This window comes from Triticum dicoccoides, chromosome 3B (assembly GCF_002162155.2).
Source record: "Triticum dicoccoides isolate Atlit2015 ecotype Zavitan chromosome 3B, WEW_v2.0, whole genome shotgun sequence".
Lineage (NCBI taxonomy): Eukaryota > Viridiplantae > Streptophyta > Magnoliopsida > Poales > Poaceae > Triticum > Triticum dicoccoides.
In genome coordinates this window covers 808105031-808129302 of record NC_041385.1, presented here as the reverse complement: position 1 = coordinate 808129302, position 24272 = coordinate 808105031, and the positions used below count along the sequence as shown (strand labels likewise).

Sequence of the window (24272 nt, the reverse complement as noted above, 5' to 3'; positions counted from 1 at the left end):
CTCGAGCGAGCTCAGCCACCGCTGGTATGCCAGGTCGCGATGCCGTGGACAAGGCCAGGGGGTGAGGGCCGGATAGCCAGTAAGAGCTCCTGAGTCACGATGCTCAGGAGCCCCCCTTTCAACGTGCAAGCTGATTGCATGGGGAAGAGAGGGAGCTCGTGGTGGCGCTTTCTGTAGTCCTCGGGAGGTTCCTGCAAACCAACATGGGGAAGGCATGGGTTGCCACCATGATTGTTCGCCCGCCATTGGTTGCTCCGAGAAAGAGGGTGAGGGCACTGAGGGCCTGGTGAGGTTACGCGTGCGGGGCTGCCGCGGGCTAGAGCTCGACCGCTCAGATTTGTCGGTGTTGCAGGGACGGACCCGTGCGCAAGCGCCGTGCCATCGTGAGCGGCTCCCGTGGCAGATGGCAGTCGAACAAGTGATAATCGCAAGCAGATTAGGCATGAAAGGCAAACCATCTTGGGTAACGACAGAACAGCTTCATGCCACTGGGCCAGGCCCGAGCGGCTTGGGGATGATGCAGCCCAAGGGGTGCCCCCAGCAAGGTAAGCTAAAAGCATAAGAAAAAGGGATACATGCCACAGGGACGGACCCACGCGGCCTGGGAATGATGCATCCGTGAGGGCGCTCCCAACTGAAATGAACTTGGAAGATGTGACCTGGTTCCGTTGTAGATGGAGGGGTGTTGGAGTAGCTAAAGATGCGCGGTGAGGAGGCCGCTCCTCACGAGCCATCGGAACCCTGAGCCTCGGGAGGCTCCAGGGGTCCAGGTGGTTCACTACTAGGAAAAAGGCTACTAGCAGCGTGGGTTTTTTGGTTAGTAGTAGCTGAAAGTGCAACTATCCCTAGGTGGTTTTCGTAATTCATAACAACATATAGCTCATTGAGCTAATGCTATTCCAAGACAAATATTTCAGGAAAGCTCAATGAATGGCTTGGCATGGATGATGAAAGTGGATCCCTCAAAATATCAAGGACAAAGGATTGGCTCAAGCTCAAAAGCTCAACACTCTTCATTTTACATTTTAGTGATCCAAGATCACATTGAGTCTATAGGAAAAGCCAATACTATCAAGGAGGGATGAGGTGTTGCTTAATGAGCCTCTTGCTTCATGTGCTTAGTGATATGCTCCAAATACCCTCAACTACTTTCTCACATCCTCATATGACCTAAACCTAAAGTCAAAATCAATCACAGCGATTCTTTCTATCCGGCGCCACCGATTTCAAATGTCATGGCCACTGCCACAAACCCTAGGCAAATCGGTCTCACCGATAGGGATCTCGGTCTCACCGAGATGGGATTGTAATCTCTCTGTTTCCCCTCGTAACGTCTCGGTCTAACCGAAGTGAGCGATCGGTCCCACCGAGATTGCAATGTAAACTCTCTGTTTCCTTTTCGTAACATTCGGTCTCACCGAAAAGAGCAAATCGGTCCCACCGAGTTTACTTGACCAACTCTCTGGTTAGCTAATTACCAAAATCGGTCTCACCGAAAATCCTAACCATATCGGTCCTACCGAGTTGCATGTCAGTCCCACCGAAAATCCTAACGGTCACTAGGTTTACTAAATCGGTCTGACCGAGTTTGTTGATTCGGTCCCACCGAGATTGGTAAATTGTGTGTAACGGTTAGATTTTGTGTGGAGGCTATATATACCCCTCCACCTCCTCTTCATTCGTGGAGAGAGCCATCAGAACAAACCTACACTTCCAACTTACCAGTTCTGAGAGAGAACCACCTACTCATGTGTTGAGACCAAGATATTCCATTCCTACCATATGAATCTTGATCTCCAGCCTTCCCCAAGTTGCTTTCCACTCAAATCTTCTTTCCACCAGACCCAAATCCTATGAGAGAGAGTTGAGTGTTGGGGAGACTATCATTTGAAGCACAAGAGCAAGGAGTTCATCATCAACGCACCATTTGTTACTTCTTGGAGAGTGGTGTCTCCTAGATTGGCTAGGTGTCACTTGGGAGCCTCCGACAAAATTGTGGAGTTGAACCAAGGAGTTTGTAAGGGCAAGGAGATCGCCTACTTCGTGAAGATCTACCGCTAGTGAGGCAAGTCCTTTGTGGGAAAAGGCCATGGTGGGATAGACAAGGTTGCTTCTTCGTGGAACCTTCGTGGGTGGTGCCCTCCGTGGACTCGCGCAACCGTTACCCTTCGTGGGTTGAAGTCTCCATCAACGTGGATGTACGATAGCACCACCTATCGGAACCACGACAAAAAAATAAGTGTCTCCAACTGTGTTTGAATCCTCCAAACCCTTCCCTTTACTTTCTTGCAAGTTGCATGCTTTAATTTCTGCTGCCTATATACTCTTTGCATGCTTGCTTGAATTGTGTGATGATTGCTTGACTTGTCCAAAGATAGCTAAAATCCGCCAAACTCTAAAATTGGGAAAAGGCTAAGTTTTTATTGGTCAAGTAGTCTAATCACCCCCCCCCTCTAGACATACTTCAAGGTCCTACAGTAGCGCAGCTCATCGCTCTACTACTATCGCGCTATAGCTAAAAGTTAGTAGTAGCGCGGTTTCCACCGGCGCTACTACTATAACTTAGTAGTAGCGCGGGTTCCGCCCGCGCTACTACTATTGGAAACCAGCGCTACTACTAACAAAATAGTAGTAGCGTGTCTAGAATACCATTTATTCCCATTCTAGATACTAGTAGCGTACCATTTATTCCCACGCTACTAGTAACTAATTAGGGATTAAAAAAATAAAAATAAAAAATGTTGCATAAAATGCTGCAGCACAGAAAATAGTCTAGGCAAGCAACTCAAATCCAACACTCAGGTAGGATTTTGGAGCGTATTGTGAAGAACGTTAATTGCAACTCAAATCATCAATAGTAACAACACTTAGAGGACACCTTTCAAGGCTACACATATATTGGTACAGAAAATGTGATGTAATGGATCATACTATTTCAATGCAGCGACTGAGATAACACTAAAGTACAGGAACATGGCAGTGGTCTTCGGTGCTTGTGATTACGATCATGGTCGTCACCGTCACTAGTTTCAAAGTTTTCAGTATCTGTAGCAATAAACCCTTTGTGCATCTCTTCACGATAACCAAGTCCGCAGGAAAAAAGTCAACTTAGCATCTAGATTTTCCATTGCACTGAGTCCCTGAGCATGTTCAGGAAACACTAAATTAGAACCCTCGTGACAAACTTAGACTTGATAAGAGAAATCAAAAGGTCCGTGTAGCCATTGATCTGCATTCATCTAATAAAGATAAGCAAGCAGGTGATATGATTAAAAACATTTGATATTTGTATGCAAAGGGGAAAAGTAGATGCAACAGACAAAAATACTGAAGCTATTTTTTTTCCTGCGAACAAACCTATCAACAGCTAATTTCCTTGGCCTCAGTTTATGTTAGTTATTTGGAAGTGTTTCTGTGAAGGTGTGGGACTGAATACTATTGGTCAAACAAAAAGCACAAGAAGTTTCTACGGACAAAACATTTTGTTTCATCCAAGTTCATCGAGTATACAACTAAACTACAAAAGAAAATGTTACTCTAAGAAATTATAACATGGAACAGAGAAAAATAATTGCAACTAACGAGTATATATGAACACATGAGACAATCAATGCACAACAAGAATATTGCATAGTGCTTACCAGATCAGAAACATACTGAAAACTTCGAGTTTGTTTTCCATCACCATATACTGTCATTGGATGTTTGCGCAGTGCCTGCAAGGATACCCATGAGACATATAGGTTAGGGATTCAGAAAATGGTGCAGCTAAAAACTAGTAATACATGATATGTGGCTAACAGACCTGTGCAACAAAATTTCTAACCACGTGGCCATCATCCAGGCACATACGAGGGCCATATGTATTGAAAATACGGGCAATTCGTACCTGCATTTATGCCAGTTAGCAAAGTTTGTAGAGATCTGGCTACAATTAAGACAACGTGGTCACATGCGTCGTGCCAAGATACTAAAACATAGAGCATGTTAATGTAAACGGCATTTAAATCATTTATTATCTCATGAATAATTATAGGATTTAAACAAAATTTAATGAATGAGTTGCACAGACCTAGATATTTTCACTTCTTAATAACAGAAATGGGATACATCAATTATGGTAATTAAAGATGATTGGATAATGCATTCACTTGTTCACGCTTTGCTAGCTAAGTGAATGCAAAGGAAAATCTTACAGGATCTAAGAGCTTACAAAATTCTACCTGCGATCCATTATAAGTGTCGTAGTTTTGAACTAACCCCGGTTCAAAACTGCAACACTTTTTTGGATCGAGGGATTAGTATTTTCCTACTTATATCATAAACCCGGTCAAAGAGACAGAGTGGATATAACTAGATAATTACTGCAACACCACCACCATGATGGTAGTCCATAGTTAAAGTCTCTGCTGTTCTTTTGCCCTCGTCATAACAACTCCTAACACTTGAAAAAGGCAAGGGTTTAATCCTCTGGAAGTAATATGAGGTGCTGAGCAGTGAGCACAATGAAGTGGTATAAACTAATAATGCAGTACCTATAGGATTAACATGCCCCCAATAAGTCTCCTTCTGCGGATGGTCAGGTGGGTCAACATAAACTTGTGCTAGTTAACAACAACCTTGCACCGATTCGCTTTGCCAGACCCAACATATTCAAGGTTCCCATGACATTTGTCTTGTGCTAATTGTTAAGAGGACAAATTATACTGTATATCACTGAAGCACAATAAGAGTAATCTCAAATGATAGTGAAATAAAACTAGTTCCAAATAAAAGAACTCTCATATGTGATCGTCTAAGGCAGTGTAAAATCTGAGAAAATAGTTATGTGCATCATAATAGACAATTATTTGTTCGAGATCCCCCTATTGCAAATGTAGGTTTTCTATGCAAAAAGTGGTAAATTAACGAAACAGAACGCTCCTAAATCCAAGCAAAACAGCCAAACAGCCACAACCATCACTATTGTGCCCGATCTGCATCCAGCATACCTCCGACCAACCGCACAAAAAGAAGATCAAAATCAAGTCGCTTTCAATGTGAGAAAATCAAACAGTATGTATAGATCCAGGCATCGAGAAGGATATGATCGTCTTGATGGGGTTGTACTTGTAGTGCACGGGCGATGCAGGGCACGCGAGGTGGTAGATCCGGTCGACCTCGAGAAGGATGGCCTCGACAACATCGTGGCGGAGCAGTTCGAACCTGGGGTTCCGCATGTGGTGCACGATGTTCTCCTTCCTCCCAGTGAAGAAGTTGTCCACCACGATCGTGTTGTCCCCCTGCTCCAGCAGCCTGTCGACGAGGTGGCTGCCCACGAAGCCTGCCCCGCCGGTGACGACGACGCAGCGACGCGGCGGGCGGAAGCCCTCGGGGACGCCGCGGGAGTCGGACGAGTGGGCGGCAAAGTTGAAGATGGGGCTGCGCTCGGTGGGGTTGGAGGCGGACAGGGAGAAGAGGTAGGGGCGGCCGTTGGTGTGGCGCATGCGGCGGGGGGCATGGGGGCGGACGGACGAAGGAGAGGAGGTGGAAGGGAGGCCGGCGGTGAGTGGGTTAGGAGAGGAGAGGAGGTTGGGGATCTGGATCGGGCTGAGTGGGTTTTTTTAGACCGAATGGGTGGGTGGTGTGGGACGGTTGGTGGGGTGAAAGGTGGTGGTGGGGTGGGAGTGTGGCTCGGGCCGGGGTGGACACGCTTACTAGTAGCGTGGGGGTCTTACCTGCGCTACTGCTACTTATTTAGTAGTAGCGCCGGTTTTATACCCCTCGCTACTACTATGGCCTATCCCGGGGGCATTGTTGGAGACCATTTAGTAGCAGCACGGGTTTATACCCCTCGCTACTACTATCAACTTAGTAGTAGTGTGGTTTTTATACCGCTCGCTACTACTAATTAGCAGTAACGCCAATTTTAAACCGCGCTACTGATAAACTTCTGTGTATAAGGTTTTCCCTAGTAGTGGTTCCCTGAGGACTATCTCCATCTCCGCTAGGACCTCGTGGTGCCTGGCCTCCTGAGCCGCCAGAATGCTCCGCAGGTGTCGCTGGTGGATGGCAGCCGCGTTTGGCAGGCCGTACGGCATGCAAACTTAGCTGTGCAGCGGACCCTCGCAGCGTCTGATGACCCACACGTATAGGGGATCGCAACAGCTTTCGAGGGTAGAGTATTCAACTCAAATTTATTGATTCGACACAAGGGGAGCCAAAGAATATTCTTGAGTATTAGCATTTGAGTTGTCAATTCAACCACACCTGGATAACTTAGTATCTGCAGCAAGGTATTTAGTAGCAAAGTAATATGATAGTAATGGTAACGGTGGTAAAAGGTAAAGATAGTAATAGCAATATTTTGTAGTGATTGTAACAGTAGCAACGGAAAAGTAAATAAGCGAAGCACAATATATGAAAAGCTTGTAGGCAATGGATCAGTGATGGATAATTATGCCGGATGCGATTCCTCATGTAATAGCTATAACATAGGGTGACAGACAACTAGCTCCAGTTCATCAATGTAATGTAGGCATGTATTCCGTAAATAGTCATACGTGCTTATGGAAAAGAACTTGCATGACATCTTTTGTCCTACCTCCCGTGGCAGCGGGGTCCTAGTGGAAACTAAGGGATATTAAGGCCTCCTTTTAATAGAGAACCGGACTAAAGCATTAACACATGTTGGATACATGAACTCCTCAAACTACGGTCATCACCGAGAAGTATCCCGATTATTGTCACTTCGGGGTTGTCGGATCATAACACATAATAGGTGACTATAGACTTGCAAGATAGGATCATAACACACATATATTCATGAAAACATAATAGGTTCAGATCTGAAATCATGGCACTCGGGTCCTAGTGACAAGCATTAAGCATAGCAAAGTCATAGCAACATCAATCTCAGAACATAGTCGATACTAGGGATCAAACCGTAACAAAACTAATGTGATTACATGGTAAATCTCATCCAACCCATCACCGTCCAGCAAGCCTATGATGGAATTACTCACGCACGGCGGTGAGCATCATGAAATTGGTGATGGAGGATGGTTGATGATGATGACAATGACGAATCCCCCTCTCCGGAGCCCCAAACGGACTCCAGATCAGCCCTCCCGAGAGAGATTAGGGCTTGGCGGAGGCTCCGTGTCGTAAAACGCGATGAAACTTTCTCTCTGATTTTTTTCTCCCCGAGACGGAAGATATGGAGTTGGAGTTGAGGTCGGTGGAGGTCCAGGGGGCGCACGAGATAGGAGGGCATGCCCTATAGGGGGGGCACACCCCCCCTGTCTCGTGGATAGGCCGTGGGCCCCCTGGTGTATTTCTTTCGCCCAAAAATTCTTATTAATTCCCAAAAGTGCCTCCGTGGATTTTCAGGACATTCCGAGAACTTTTCTTTTCTACAAAAAACAACATCATGGAAGTTCTGCTGAAAACAGCGTCAGTCCGGGTTAGTTTCATTCAAATCATGCAAATTAGAGTCCAAAACAAGGGCAAAAGTGTTTGGCAAAGTAGATACGTTGGAGACGTATCAACTCCCCCAAGCTTAAACCTTTTCTTGTCCTCAAGCAATTCAGTTGATAAACTGAAAGTGATAAAGAAAAACTTTTACAAACTCTATTTGCTCTTGTTGTTGTAAACATGCAAAGCCATCATTCAGGTTTCAACAATAGTATAAACTAACCATACTCACTATAACACTTAGGTCTCACAATTACTCATATCAATAACATAATCAGCTAGCGAGCCATAATAATAAAACTCGGATGACAACACTTTTTCAAAACAATCATAACAAGATATAACAAAATGGTATCTCGCTAGCCCTTTCTGAGACCGCAAAACATAAATGCAGGGCACCTTTAAAGATCAAGTATTGACTAATCATTGTAATTCATGGTAAAAGAGATCCAGTCAAGTCATACCAATATAAACCAATAGTAATGAATGCAAATGATAGTGTGCTCTCCAGCGGGTGCTTTTTAATAAGATGGGTGATGACTCAACATAAAAGTAAATAGATAGGCCCTTCGCAGAGGGAAGCAGGGATTTGTAGAGGTGCCAGAGCTCGATTTTAAAACAGAGATTGAATAACATTTTGAGCGGCATACTTTCGCTGTCAACGCAACAACTATGAGATGGTTGTATCTTCCATACTAAATGTATTATAGGCAGTTCCCAAATAGAATGGTAAAGGTTTATACTCCCCCAACCACCAACAAGCATCAATCCATGGCTTGCTCGAAACGACGAGTGCCTCCAACACACAACAGCCCTGGGGGAGTTTTGTTTAATTATTTTGATTTGCTTTGATCTTTTTGGACCATGGGACTAGGCATCCCGGTTACCAGCCCTTTCTCGTGAATGAGGAGCGGAGTCCACTCCTCTTGAGAATAACACACCTAGCATGGAAGATACAGGCAGCCCTAGTTGAAACATGAGCTGCTCGAGCATACAAAACAGAATTTCATTTGAAGGTTTGGAGTTTGGCACATACAAATTTACTTGGAACGGCAGGTAAATACCGCATATAGGAAGGTATAGTGGACTCATATGGAACAACTTTGGGGTTTAAGGATTTTGGATGCACAAGCAGTATTCCCTCTTAGTACAGGTGACGGCTAGCAAAAGACTGGGAAGCGACCAACTAAGAGAGCGACAACAGTCATAAACATGCATTAAAATTAATTCACACCGAATACATGCATGAGTAGGATATAATCCACCATGAACATGAATATCATGAAGGCTATGTTGATTTGATTCAAATACATGCGTGAACATGTGCCAAGTCAAGTCACTCAATTCATTCAAAGGAGGATACCATCCCATCATACCACATCATAATCATTCTAATAACATGTTGGCATGCAAGGTAAAAAATTATAACTCAAAGCTAATCAAGCATGGCACAGGCAACTATAATCTCTAATGTTATTGCAAATATGTTTACTTCATAATAAGCTGACTCGGGAACGATGAACTCATCATATTTACAAAAACAAGAGAGGTCGAGTTCATACCAGCTTCTTTCATCTCAATCAGTCCATCATATGTCGTCATTATTGCCTTTCACTTTCACGACCAAACGATGTGTTTAATAATAAGAGTGCACGTGCATTGGACTAAGTTGGAATCTGCAAGCATTCAACTCAAGAGAGAAGACAAGTAATATGGGCTCTAAATTAAATAAACAATCATCAAACGAGAGTCACTAAACATTTTCAATATGGTCTTCTCGACCCCCAAAGGAAAGAAAAGGAAAGAAAACTATTTACACGGGAAAGCTCCCAACAAGTAAAAGAAGCATGAGAAATATTTTTGGGTTTTCATTTTAATTACTACTACAAGCATGGAAATTAAACTAACTAATTTTTTTGGTTTTTCATAAGGTTTATCTAACACACAAGAAGAAGGCTAGAAAAAGAGATTAAACTAGCAAGGATAGTACAATGAAAGAGTATGAGCACCGACAACTAGTGTGTGAACATGAATGTAAAGTCGGTGAGAAATACGTACTCCCCCAAGCTTAGGCTTTTGGCCTAAGTTGGTCTAATACCAGGGACCTCCGCTACTCTCCCCGGTGTACTGAGAGGTATAATCAGGATACCACTGGCTGGTCATCTCCGGATCCCATTGGACAGATGATGCACGATAAGGGTCCAGTTCAGGTTCCGCCTCAGGTTCAGGTTATGGAGTAAAAGCTTGGGCTCGATGATTGTTCACCGCTTCCGGTGTGACGAGAAAATATTCTGCAAGCAAATCAAACAACAGAGGCGCAGGCAAAATAATAATCTCAAAGTGTTTCTTATTGAATCTAAGTTTATACAAGAGCATCCTCTCTTCGTTGTCGACAATAAACTTGTGTGCTACCATGCTCTTGTAATCTAAAATGTGAGGATGCAATGTTGTCTCCTCTTTCTCAAGATGCCTAATAGGTATCCTAAAATGTCTAGCAAGACGTGAAGCATAGATACCTCCAAATATGGGGCCTTTTGTATGATGCAGGGCTAGCCATTTAGCAACGACGGCACCCATACTAAAAGTATTGTCTCCAAGCAAGGCATGTTGAAGAATGATAATATCAGGAACACTTAATTTTCCACTATTTCCACAACCAATCAAGCATCTACTAGCAAATATAGCAAAGTATCGTAAAACATGAAAGTGTATGCTAGAGATTTTTGCCTCGGAACATTTCTTTGGCTCCTCTACAGCTATAGTGTTAACAAAACCCTCCACATCTTCACGATTGGGTTCCTCTAATTCTCCCCCAAAAGGTATCTTACATACCGCGCAAAAGTCACATAAAGTCATTTCTCTGAATTCATCATATAAATGAAATGATATAAGGTGGTGACTTCTTAGGATAATAATAAAAGTTTTGCACGAAAGTATTGGTAAGCAAGACATACTGATCTATTCGGTCGAGGAGAAAATCATTGAGTCTTGCACTCTCGATCAAAGAATTAAAATCTTCATGAATTCCAGCTTCTTTCAAGAAATTATCACATGGCCATTCACACGAGCGTACTTCCGCTAAGCGAGGAAGAGTATACTAGGCTTTTTCCTTCTCTTTAGCTTGTTTTTCCTAAGAGCCTTGGCTAGAAGAGCCCCTCAAAAGTCTCCTTAACATCTTCTCAAAATTTCTGCAATTTTAGTAACTTCAAAATAAAAGTGAATAAAACTTAACAAGAATGGTAGCAACTACTCCTACAAGTGCCTAGAGCCTACATCATGCATTAGAATTACTTGGAACCTCATAAATTTAACATGCAAGCTCAAGAACAGGGTCACCAAGGCAGCAAGAATTTGCAATGAATAAAGCACTAGAACAAAAACTCATTGGACCAATGGAGCAGTCACATACCAAGCAACAATCTCCCAAAGCAGTTTTGTGAATGGAGCTTTGAGAAAGGAGATCGAAAATCGCAGGAAAACGAGCTAGAACTCGTGCTTGAGCTGGATGTGGATTTTTTGGGGTAGAAGATGGAGTGTGTGGATGCTAGCACAAGTGGAGGGTGGCCACCAGGGGCCCACGAGACAGGGGGGCGCGCCCTATAGGGGGGGTGCGCCCTCCACTCTCGTGGCCTGGTGCTTGCCCCTCCTGCAGTGATTTCAGTGCCTAAAATCCTCAAATATTCCATAAAAAATCATACTAAATTTGCAGGGCATTTGGAGCACTTGTATTTTCGGGATATTTTTTATTGCACGGATAATTCAGAAAACAGACGGAAAATACTATTTTTTTTATTTATTGTAAATAACAGAAAGTAAAAAGAAAGTACAGAAGGTTGTGCCTTCTAGTTTCATCCATCTCATGATCATCAAAATGAATCCACTAACAAGGTTGATCAAGTCTTGTTAATAAACTCATCCCGAATAACACGGAACCGGAGAAATTTCGAAGTAACACTAAGTTACCTCAACGGGGATATGAAAATCCCCAACAATAAGAATATCATACTTTTTCTTGACAGTAGGGAGAGGAAATTCAAAACCTCCAATAATAATTGATGGGATTTTCTCAATAGTATTTATGCTATGAACTTGGATTTGCTTCCTCGGAAAATGTACCGTATGCTCATTACCATTAACATGAAAAGTGGCATTGCCTTTATTGCAATCAATAACAGCTCCTGCAGTATTTAAAAAGGGTCTACCAAGAATAATAGACATATTATCATCCTCGGGAATATCAAGAATAACGAAGTCTGTTAAGATAGTAACATTCACAACAACAACAGGCACGGCCTCACAAATGCCGACAGGTATAATAGTTGATTTGTCAACCATTTGCAAAGATATCTCAGTGGGTGTCAACTTACTTAATTCAAGTCTACGGTACAAGGAAAGAGGCATAACACTAACACCGGCTCCTAAATCACATAAAGCAGTTTTAACATAATTTCTTTTAATAGAGCAAGGTATAGTGGGTACTCCGGGATCACCAAGTTTCTTAGGTATTCCACCCTTAAAGGTATAGTTGGCAAGCATGGTGGAAATCTCAGTTTCAGGTATTTTCCTCTTATTTGTGATGATATCTTTCATATATTTAGCATAAGGGTTTGTTTTAAGCATATCAGTTAAGCGCATGCGTAAGAAAATAGGTCCAATCATTTCAGCAAAACGCTCAAAGTCCTCATCATCCTTTGTCTTGGATGGTTTAGGAGGAAAGGGCATGGGTTTCTGAACCCATGGTTCTCTTTCTCTACCATGCTTCCTAGCAACAAAACCTCTCTTATCATAACGTTGGTTTCTTGATTGTGGGTTATCAAGACCAATAGAGGGTTCAATTTCTATTTCATTGTTATTATTAGGTTGAGCATCTGCATGAACATCATTATTAGCATTATCATCAGGTTCATGTTCATCTCCGAATTGTGTTTCAGCATCAGAGATAGAAGTATTATTAGGATTCTCCGGTATTTCCACATTAGGTTCAGTAGAAGTTTGCAAAGTCCTATCATTCTTCTTTTTCTTCTTCTTAGAAGAACTAGGAGCATCTAGATTATTATTCTGAGAAGCTTGTTCAATTCTTTTAGGGTGGCCTTCAGGATACAAAGGTTCATGAGTCATTCTATTAGTTCTAGTAGCCACTCTAACAGCAAAGTCATTTTTATTATTTAATTCAGCAAGCAATTCATTCTGAGCCTTAAGTACTTGTTCAGCTTGAGTAGCAACCATGGAAGCATGTTTACTAGTGAGTTTAAGTTCACCTTTAACTCTACCTACATAATCATTCAAGCGTACTATCGTATAAGCATTATTCTTCAATTTTCTACCAACATAATCATTGAAATTTGCTTGTCTATTCATGAAATCATCAAATTCATCTAAGCAAGGGCTATAAAATTTAGTAGATGGGATTTCATCTTTATCATATCTATAGAGAAAATTTACCTTTACTACCTGTGTCGGGTTATCAAGACAATGCGTTTCTTCAACAGGCGGGATATTAAGACCATGTATTTCTTCAATAGGAGGTAAATTTTTTACATCTTTAGCTTTAATACCTTTTTCTTTCATTGATTTGTTTGCCTCTTGCATATTTTCAGGACTAAGAAATAGAACACCTCTCTTCTTTGGAGTTTGGAGTGGGTTTAGGAATAGGCTCAGGAGTTGGCTCAATTGGTTCAGGAATTTCCTCAGGAATTGGCTCAGGGAGAGTCTAATTATTTTCATTAGTCAACATATTATTCAATAGTAACTCAGCTTCGTCGATTGTTCTTTCCCTGAAAACACAACCAGCACAACTATCCAAGTAGTCCTTGGAAGCATCGGTTAGTCCATTGTAGAAGATATCAAGTATTTCATTTTTCTTAAGTGGATGATCAGGAAAAGCATTAAGTAATCGGAGAAGCCTCCCCCAAGCTTGTGGGAGACTCTCTTCTTTGATTTGCACAAAGTTATATATTTCCCGCAAGGCAGCTTATTTCTTATGAGCAGGAAAATATTTAGCAGAGAACTAATAAATCATATCCTAGGGACTACGCACACAACCAGGAGCAAGAGAATTATACCAAGTCTTAGCATCGCCCTTTAATGAGAACGGAAATATCTTAAGGATATAAAAGTAGCGAGATTTATCGTCATGAGTAAACGGGGTAGCTATATCATTCAACTTGGTAAGATGTGCCACAACAGTTTCAGAATGAAGGCCATAAAAATGATCAGATTCTACCAAAGTAATAATTTCAGGATCAACAGAGAATTCATAATCCTTATCAGTAACATAGATAGGTGAAATAGCAAAAGCAGGGTCAGGTTTCATTCTAGCAATAAGAGACTGCTGCTTCCATTTAGCTAATAGTTTCTTAAGATCATATCTATCTTTGCACGCAAAAATAGCTTCAGCAGCTTCTTTATTCATAACATAACCCTCAGGAACAACAGGCAATACATAATCATTGGGAGAATTTTCATCATCACTATCATCAATAATAGCATCTTCAATAATTTCATTATCTCTAGCCCTAGCAAGTTGTTCATCAAGAAATTCACCTAATGGCATAGTGGTATCACGCAAGGAAGTAGTTTCATCATAAGTATCATGCAAAGCAGAAGTGGCATCATCGATAACATGCGACATATCAGAATTCATAGCAGTAGCAGGTTTCACTACAGGAATCAGCTACTTTGCCGTCTGCCACGGCGGACGGCAAAGGCATGAATGGCGAACGGCAAAGACCTTTGCCGTCCGCCACGGACGGCAAACGTGGACGGCAAAGAAAGGTACGGTAAAGAGCTACGTTGTCGTCCGCTTTTGGTGGCTGACGGCAAAGGGTCCTTTGCCATCAGCAGTGGACGGCAAAGAACACAGACAGCAACATTTTCGCTGTTAGTCCGTTAGGTGGCTAACGGCAGGACTTTGCCGTCTGCCGCTGACGGCAAAATTCTTCCCGCCTTTGTCGTCTGCCACTGTAGGCAAACTGACTAAATGGGTCAGCTCCCAGGAAGCACAATTGGTTGCCACGTGCCTCATTTGCCGTCCGCGGCTGTTGGCAAAGAGGCCATTGCCGTCGGTGGCGGACGGCAAAGAGCCTGCATATTGGCTCTTTTTTCTGTCTTTTTTTAATCCAACAATTTTCACAGCAAATATATATGACATATATAGATATATTTCACAGGGCTATTTAACAACACATAAGTTTCATCGTACATACATATATAGTTCCATCCATTCATACATAGCAAGTTGCACATACACATAAGTTGCAACCATTAGGAAGTTGCACATACATATTACAATGCAAAGTTTCATCAAGATAGCAAGTTCCATCGTAGCAAGCTAGAAGAATACTAGAAGAGAATAAAATAAAAAACAAGCACTCCATCATAGCAAGCTAGCTTCCGAGAAGTGAATGAAATCTACAAAATGGCAAATAAGAAAGTTAGGAAAAGGTGACTAGAAGAAGAAGACTAGAAGAAGAAGCACGCCATCGTTTGTGAGGTAACTTAGGTGAAATGGATCCTTTATGAGCTAACTTAGGTAAAATGCATCATTTTATAGCTAACGTAGGAAAAATGGATCGTTTATGAGCTAACTAAGCTAATTATGTCGTTTTTACATAAGTAAGCTATGTACATGTCATTATTGAGCAAACCTAGTTCACTAAGCATATTATAACTAACTTAGGTCATTTTGGAGGAAACAAAGCTAAGTATAGATCGTTTTAGAGCTAACTTAGGTAAAATGGCTGGTTTTGGAGGTCAGTAAGCTTATTAAGTCATTTTGGAGGAAAAGAAGCTAACTCTAGGTCATTAAGGTAAGCATATTGGAGGAAATAAAGCTAAGTCTAGGTCTTTATGCATTTGTTAAGCAAAAAACTAGAGAAACTTACCTTGATCATGGAGGTGTAGGAGCGGGCTGGCTCGTGCCAGTAGTTGGAGAAGGATCGTGTGATGCTTGTGTGGAGTTACGCTGCACCAAAGATCATTTCCAATGTTTCGTTAGCATGATGACACTCAAATGTTAATACTAGCAAGTACCGTCCATTCAAATTAAACTCATCGTGGTCTCAGGAGCATTCTCTGAATCAATGGCTATGGAGCCATGGGACCTCCTGCCACTAGATATCATCACCTGCTCTGGATTGTAGGGAATCTGGCTCGGGTTAAACTCCTCCCCTTTCCTCGCCTTCCCCTTGACTTGCTTGTAAGAGGCAGTGTGGGCCATGGCATACAGGTCGTACCCCTCTGGCACCTTATCCGTCTTATTGTAGCATGCCTGAAAGAGAGAAACAAAGTAAATTAGTAATTAAAGGGCTCAAGTTAGCATGATGAATGAATTGCATTAATCATGAAGCAAACCACATACCCAATTCCGCCCGAACTGATATAAGCTGGAGCTACCTTGATGGTGTGGCACACCTTCAATTTGGGCACGTTTGTCCTTGGCCTCAGTCGGCTCCCCTTCCATCTTTCAACACCTGCCATGACAAAGAGTAAACGAAATTAGTACAACATAAAAAAAATACCGGCATGAATAATAATATGTATATCACTTAAGTGTATCATCATCAAGTACAACATAAAAAAATTGAATACCTGACACTACTAATAATCTCGATTAGTATCATCAATAAATGCATAATCATCATCATCACTATAATCAATGACGGGCTCATAGGGTTCAGTGGCATCAACATGTGGAAGGCCACCTTTACGTAATCGGTCAAGCATTGAGAGGTCATCCGCAGCAGTAACCTCTTCTTGTTCCGGCTCTTCTTGTTCCTCCTCTGGGGTGATGTGGGATTCACTGTCGCTGTCTACTTTAATGTTTTGGGGTGAAGTATACCGCTTCTTGAAACGCTTTTTGGAAAGACGTGTCTCTTGGAAGAATTCTCCTTCATATGTGTCTGGGTTAATGTGAGGTTCATAATCCTCTTCCTTTGGGGGAGATAGTCTAGCACGTGGCGGCACTTCATAAACGACATCCCAACCTTTCAGATTTGGATTAGTTTGGCAGTCCCACGGTAGATAGAATACTTGGGTCGCCTGTTGAGCCGTAATATAGACATCAGGAACATCTAAATGGGTGCTTTGGTTGATTTCAACTAGCCCTATATGTTCATGAGTCCTTCTAGTCTCCTTCGGCTGAAACCAATAACATTTGAAGACTACGACATTCGGTGGGTTTTCACCATAGAATAGAAGTTCATAAATTGCTTCAACTCTCCCATAATACTAGGTACCTCCTTCGCTGATAGCAGATACACAACAATTTGTAGACTTTCGGTCGGCCATAGATAGCTCTTTGCCATAGGTACGAAAGCGATACCCATTGATGTCGTATTTGTCAAATGAACGGACCTTATAGTCAAAACCATTAGCGACTTGTCTCAATTCGGCGTCCATAGACTCTGAATTAGCCTACAAGTTTAATATGAAAGGATTGTTGCATTACGCACAAATTAGCGAATGAAATGAAATTGTCTAATAGAATTTACCGTTTGTTTGAACCAGGAGATGAAACCGGGATAGCCGCCTCCTTGCTTTGCGAGAAGCTCATACTCTTCGACGGAATCCTTTTGGATCGCCGCTCCATACGAGAATAGGGCGATGTATCGACTGTATGAAATATCCAGGAATAAGAGCAGTTCAAAGGAAATAGAAGTTGCGAAACAATGTACCGAGAACTTACTCGATGTACGGCCGCACTTCTATCAGGTTGTTGAAGATATACAACGAAATGGTCAACCATTCTTCGTTATACAAAGATACTGGATTTGAAACACTGGCTGGTGCGAGATTCCCTTTGAATAGGCTGAGGTTGGATCCACCCTTTTTAGGCTCGTCAGCATTGTACCGAGGCTTCGGATTACGCAAATGACGATTTTTGGTTTCGTAGTGTGCTGTCACGAAGTTTGCCGCCTCCTCAGTGATGAATGCCTCAGCTATCGACGCTTCAATTCTACGTTTATTTTTACATTTTTCTCGAAGCGTCTTCTGCATCCTCTTAGTTGGGTAGCACAAACGATTTTGCACGAGCCCCCCCAATCTTGCCTCGGTCGGGAGATGCAAAATCAAATGTTGCATTGGATTAAAGAAGCCTGGTGGAAAGATCTTCTCTAACTTGCAGATCAACTCCGGCGCCAACTCTTCCATTTCTTCTAGCACGCCAGGCGACAGTTCTTTCACACAAAGAACACGGAAGAAATAGCTGAGTTCTGCCAGTACTAGCCATTCATCCTCAGGGATGAAGCCACGCAACATCACCGGCATTACCCGCTCAATTTATCAAGACTCTTGAGACCAAATATCTTCAATTTATCAAGACTCGCTCCCCTCTTTAGATTCGCTGCATTATCCCAGGCTTCTTGCAATTCGTCCTTAAGCGGCTGCATGTACACATTCATATTTTTCCCCGAATAGTTGGGCCCTGGAATTATCAACGTCATGAAAATGTTCTTTCTTTGCATAATCTGTCCGGGGGGGAGATTGAGTGGAAAGACAAATACGGGCCAACAACTGTATTGGGCTGCCGTCATACCAAACACACTGAACCCATCTGTGCTGATGCCGACTCGAGGATGCCTCGGATCTGTTGCTTTGTCAGCATGTAATTCATCAAACTTTTTCCACGCAACACCATCCGATGTGTGTACCATCATCAGATTCCCATCTGCATCTAGTTCGGTTATTTTACCTGTTTTGTGCCATGTCATCTGTCTAGCTGTCTCTTCGAGCATGAAAAGACGTTGAAGTCTTGGTACGATTGGCATATACCGAAGAACACTAACAGGGATTTTGGTCTATGTCTTCTCGCCCATACCGTTGTCTACCATAATATACCTGGAAGACTTGCAAATGGGACAATAGTTCAAGTCCGCATAGTCAAGCCTAAATAAGGCACATCCTTTCTCATAGGCATGTATCTTCTCATAGGGCATCTTCAGTGCACGGAGGATTTTGACCGACTGGTACAGGTTTGCAGGCATTACATGGCCTTTGGGTAGAAAGCGTCCAAATACTGTCATAATTGCGTCGTAGCATTCTCTGCCCAAGTTGAACTGAGCCTTGAGAGCCATTACTTGTGAGATGGCATCCAACTGACAAAGCTCAGTGTGCTCGTGGAGCGGATGTTTTGAAGACTCCAACATTTCATTGAAGGCCTTTGCAGATTCCTTCATCTCCTCGTCCGAATCCCGAGCATCATCATAGTCTTGCACCATGTTTTCCATCCCGGTACCATGCTCGTCGGTGCGAGGATGATCCACCTCAGCTCGGTCACGTTGGGCAGACTCACCATGAAATGTCCACAACGTATAATCGGGCGTAAAACCGTTCTTCTGCAGGTGTTTTCCCATTTCAGCCTCTGTCCTCTTTTCCCAATTACCGCACCGAAAATAGGGGCACCAGTTTTTCCTCTGGCCATTTGCAAATGCGGCTTGCACAAACCCCTTGTTTTTGTGATTCAGCGCTCCATTTGTTCTGACCAGCGTGACCGGTATACATCCACGCACGATCACTCATCTTGACTTTCAGAGCTACTGGACACACAACAATTATATATATAATTCACCATGTATATATTCATCAGTTGATCTACTTTGTCAATTTCATTACGTCCATGCAACCTACACTCTAATAGGTAATGATAGGTCCTAATCCCGCCCGAGTATGTGTAGATTGGGTTCATTTTCCCATGCTATGCTCCGGATCTGACGCAAAATTTCGGCAGCACCTCCCCGCTATTCTCCTGATATACGTCTCTGCAATAAACAGAGAGGATGTGTACCCGGAGAACAACAAGGGGGGCACTGACGAAATTTATGCGTCGGATCCGGAGCAAAGCATATGGGAATATGAACCCAATCTACACATACTCGGGCTGTCCATGGATAGAGTTGGACAATTCGGAAGAATCAAGGTTATAAATATGCAAATGCATGCATATTTATAACTATGACCTCAGGCGGCGGGGGCGGCGCCGGGCGGCGGGGGGCGGCGGTGGATCTAGCTAGGGCGGGGCCTCGGGGAGGAGAGAGGAAGAGAGGAAGAGAAGAGAGACAACGGGCGGGGGTGGCGTCCGTTAGTTACTCGGCTCTTTGTCGTCCGCCGCTCTTCGTCGTCCGCCATTTTCTCTCTTTGCCGTCCGCTAGCAGACGGCAAAGAGGTGGGGCATTAAGTTTTTTTTAAACGGGCGGGTGGGTGGGAGCCACCTCCCTCTTTGCCGTCAGCTGGCGGACGGCAAAGATTCTTTGCCGTCAGCTGGCGACGGCAAAGAAATGGCGCATGGCAAAGAGCTTCTTTGCCGTCTCCCATTTCTGTGTCGTTGGCTTTTCGGTGGCTGATGGCAAAGAGCTTCTTTGCCGTCCGCTAGCGGACGGCAAAGATCTGGCAGATGGCAAAGTAGCTGATTCCAGTAGTGTTTAGGTGTTGCAAGCTTATTAATAACAGAAGGAGAATCTAGTGCAGAGCTAGATGGCAGTTCCTTACCTCCCCTCGTAGTTGAGGGATAGATCTTGGTTTTAGCGACTTTCAAATTCTTCATAGTGATCAACAGATATAAATCCCAAGTGACTCAGAGAATAGAGCTATGCTCCCCGGCAGCGGCGCCAGAAATTAGTCTTGATGACCCACAAGTATAGGGGATCGCAACAGCTTTCGAGGGTACAGTATTCAACCCAAATTTATTGATTCGACACAAGGGGAGCCAAAGAATATTCTTGAGTATTAGCAGTTGAGTTGTCAATTCAACCACACCTGGATAACTTAGTATCTGCAGCAAGGTATTTAGTAGCAAAGTAATATGATAGTAATGGTAACGGTGGTAAAAGGTAAAGATAGTAATAGCAATATTTTGTAGTGATTGTAACAGTAGCAACGGAAAAGTAAATAAGCGAAGCACAATATATGAAAAGCTTGTAGGCAATGGATCAGTGATGGATAATTATGCCGGATGCGATTCCTCATGTAATAGCTATAACATAGGGTGACAGACAACTAGCTCCAGTTCATCAATGTAATGTAGGCATGTATTCCGTAAATAGTCATACGTGCTTATGGAAAAGAACTTGCATGACATCTTTTGTCCTACCTCCCATGGCAGCGGGGTCCTAGTGGAAACTAAGGGATATTAAGGCCTCCTTTTAATAGAGAACCGGACTAAAGCATTAACACATGTTGGATACATGAACTCCTCAAACTACGGTCATCACCGAGAAGTATCCCGATTATTGTCACTTCGGGGTTGTCGGATCATAACACATAATAGGTGACTATAGACTTGCAAGATAGGATCATAACACACATATATTCATGAAAACATAATAGGTTCAGATCTGAAATCATGGCACTCCGGTCCTAGTGACAAGCATTAAGCATAGCAAAGTCATAGCAACATCAATCTCAGAACATAGTCGATACTAGGGATCAAACCGTAACAAAACTAATGTGATTACATGGTAAATCTCATCCAACCCATCACCGTCCAGCAAGCCTATGATGGAATTACTCACGCACGGCGGTGAGCATCATGAAATTGGTGATGGAGGATGGTTGATGATGACGACGGCGACGAAACCCCCTCTCCGGAGCCCCGTACGGACTCCAGATCTGCCCTCACGAGAGAGAATAGGGCTTGGTGGCTGCTCCGTGTCGTAAAACGCGATGAAACTTTCTCTCTGATTTTTTTCTCCCCGAGACGGAAGATATGGAGTTGGAGTTGAGGTTGGTGGAGGTCCAGGGGGCCCACGAGATAGGAGGGCGCGCCCTATGGGGGGGCGCCCCTCTGTCTCGTGGATAGGCCGTGGGCCCCCTGGTGTATTTCTTTCGCCCAGAAATTCTTATTAATTCCAAAAAGTGTCTCCCTGGATTTTCAGGACATTCCGAGAATTTTTCTTTTCTACACATAAAACAGCATCATGGCAGTTCTGCTGAAAAGAGCATCAGTGTGGGTTAGTTTCATTCAATTCATGCAAATTAGAGTCCAAATCAATGGCAAAAGTGTTTGGAAAAGTAGATACGTTGGAGACGTATCAGCGTCCCACGCGCGATGGCCAGAAAAGCTCTTGAGACGCGGCTCGGTTGAGCCCCGGGACAGCGATGCAGACGTGCAGCCCGCCATCTTCACCTGGATGGGGAGCTACGCCAGGCATGCAGCGATCGCCGTGCATGGCTCTTGCTTCCTGAAGCTCCTGAGTGGTCTTGGTGACGAATTCCTGAACGTTGGGCTTTCCTCGCCCTGCGCCTTCCTAAGGGAAACATGTTGCGAAACAAGCCTCAAAGTGGTGCCCAAGCGCCTCCCTCATGATGTCGGCATGGTCGGAGGCCCTCCAGAAGAGAGCCCTGGTGCCCTGCCCGAGGAGGGCGCCGGGCGCCCCTTCCTCTGCGAGGGAAGGAGGCGCCCCATGCACGGGCGCTGATTCTAACATGGCGCCGCCTGAGAGGCCAACCTCCTGAGGCCTCAGGCGGAGCGGCTGCTTCTTCTTCTTGGGGGCGGCCTCTGGAGGGTTCTCACCTTTGCTGCTTGGATCCTCGATTGATGCAGCTTGGAAAGCACGCTCGAGGGAGCACACTGCATCTCTCTCTTTGCAGGAGACTGTGAGGATCCTGCCGCTTCCTGGCATCTTGAGGACATTGTAGCCGTGGTGGGTCACTTCCATGAACTTGTCCAGGTCCGGATACCCCAAGATGGCATTGTAGGGCAGGTGGATGTGGGCTACGTCAAAGTCGATGAGCTCGGTGCGGTAGTTGTCGCGCTGTCCAAAGGTGAAGGGAGGTGGACCTGCCCTATCGGGGTGGTGGAGCCGTCGGTAACTCCGGAGAAAGGTTTGGTGGGCTAGAGCTGATCATATAGCACTTGAAGGTTGTCGAACATCTCGATGGATAGGACGTTAATGCCTGCGCCGCTGTCGATTAGGGTCCTGGTGACCTGCACATTCCTGATGACTCGGGAAAAGATCATCGGGAGGACGCCGGCGGTAGCCGCGCACTTGAGCTGATCCGCTGAACTGAAAGTGATGGCACACTTGGACCACGTGAGCGTGCGCGTGGCCTCGAGCTTGGGGAGGACTGGGTTCACCTCGCGAGCGAACTGCTTGAAGATGTGCTGAGAGGTTGGGGCCTGAGCTCCGCCCAAGATGCAAGCGATAGCACGTGGCTCCAGGAAGCCACCAGCCCCCTCGTTCTGATGATGGTCGTCATTCCTTCTTGGCCTCGGCAGCGAAGGAAGACCTGTGTTTCCCTGTCACTACAAGAAATATGTCAACTACTGACCTCCACTATTGGTCACTGAAAGGTCATAGTTTTCAATTTGTGACCTTTTTGTGACTAAAAACATAAGGTCAAAAGCTGGGGGGTCGTTAATTGACTATAGCAACCTTTCTTCTAGAATGGTCGAAGACGTTTATGACCAAAATATGTCCACTATGGCGTTTTGGTCACTAGCAACCTCCCCAGGCCACATAGGCATCCAGCGTGGCAAGCTGATGTGGCACAAGATTCAGCCCGGTCCAATTCGGTTTTCTACATGGGCCGAGCCCATTAATTTGGCCTCTTTAATATTTATTTTTTCTATTAATTTTTGCTAGCTACATGGGCTGGCCCAGCCATAATTCAGCCTATAATTCGGCCTTTTATTTTTGGGTTGTGGCCCGTTTTTTCTTTTTTTCAAATGGGTCCCAATTGTCAGGTTCTGATATGTGGGTCCCAAATTTCTGATTCTGGTTTGTGGGTCCTTGCTGTCATGGTCATGTTCCTCAGATTTCAATATGCCAATAATTAAACACCAATATTTAAATCAAAATAGACAGAAAACAAGTGTAATACTTCAAATAACAAGAAGCAACAATCTGTTACATCAACACACATACAACATTTCATTCAAAAACAGAGAGAAGATACATGAAATTGTGGAGTTCACAATGCCCAAATAACCTAGCTATTATTACATAACTTGCTATACAAAAATGTCTTGGCGCTTTCTTTGAACATCTTCTTTCGTCTTGAATTTAGGCAAAATATCTGCCAACAAGAAAACAGAACAGCGAGGATATAGTGAATAACAATAGCAGCAAGTGATGGGGTGCTATTTAGTAAGATTAAGTCCGGAAATAAACAAGCATGAAAATTAAGAAGAGCTAGAGCAATTCTGCATGAAAATTAAGAAGTGCTATTCAGTGTGAATGCCATGAAGTTTTTGCGCACGTCATGCCAAGTCAGCCAACACGTAGCATGCATGTGGGCCATAAAACATGATCATAGTTCAGCACGTACAACAGCCTGACACAATAGAAGCTGGCATTGCTGCGGTTGATCACAGTATATGGCTATTTGACTGCCAGGTCACTGCTTCTGTTCCCTGAACTGTTTGACTGCCTGTAATGTGAGCAAACAACTGTATGCATTACAGGCAGTCAAACAGTTCAAGGAACAGCAAACATGCATGCATACAAACAGTCAAATAGTTCAGGGAACAACAAACATGCATGCATGCAATGGAAGTACATACACAATGCCAGGTTGGAGCAAATCATGCTTAAGCAAACAATGCGGCATGGCATAATCAAATAATAATGTGAGCAAACAACTGAATATGAGTCACACTTGATCAAAGCAAAGAATGTGCTAGTAGTGTGCACTCACAAAAGAATGAATGAATCGACATTGATTTGCTACACTGCACCATCCAAGGGGAGCAGACTTCTTCAAGGCATCAATCGTATCTAGTATATGTGAAAAAGGGTGTTACAGGATCAAAATCGCCATACCAAATACAAATACTGCAAGCATTGCTAGAAGGAGCTTTGCAACTAACCCTGAAAATGCCC

At 43.7% G+C, this 24272-nt stretch overlaps 1 pseudogene; it reads right to left on the bottom strand.

The window, feature by feature from the left end:
• Positions 1–3160: 3160 nt before the first annotated feature.
• On the bottom strand, positions 3161–5486 carry LOC119280113 (annotated as a pseudogene).
• Between the last annotated feature and the right edge of the window lie 18786 nt (positions 5487–24272).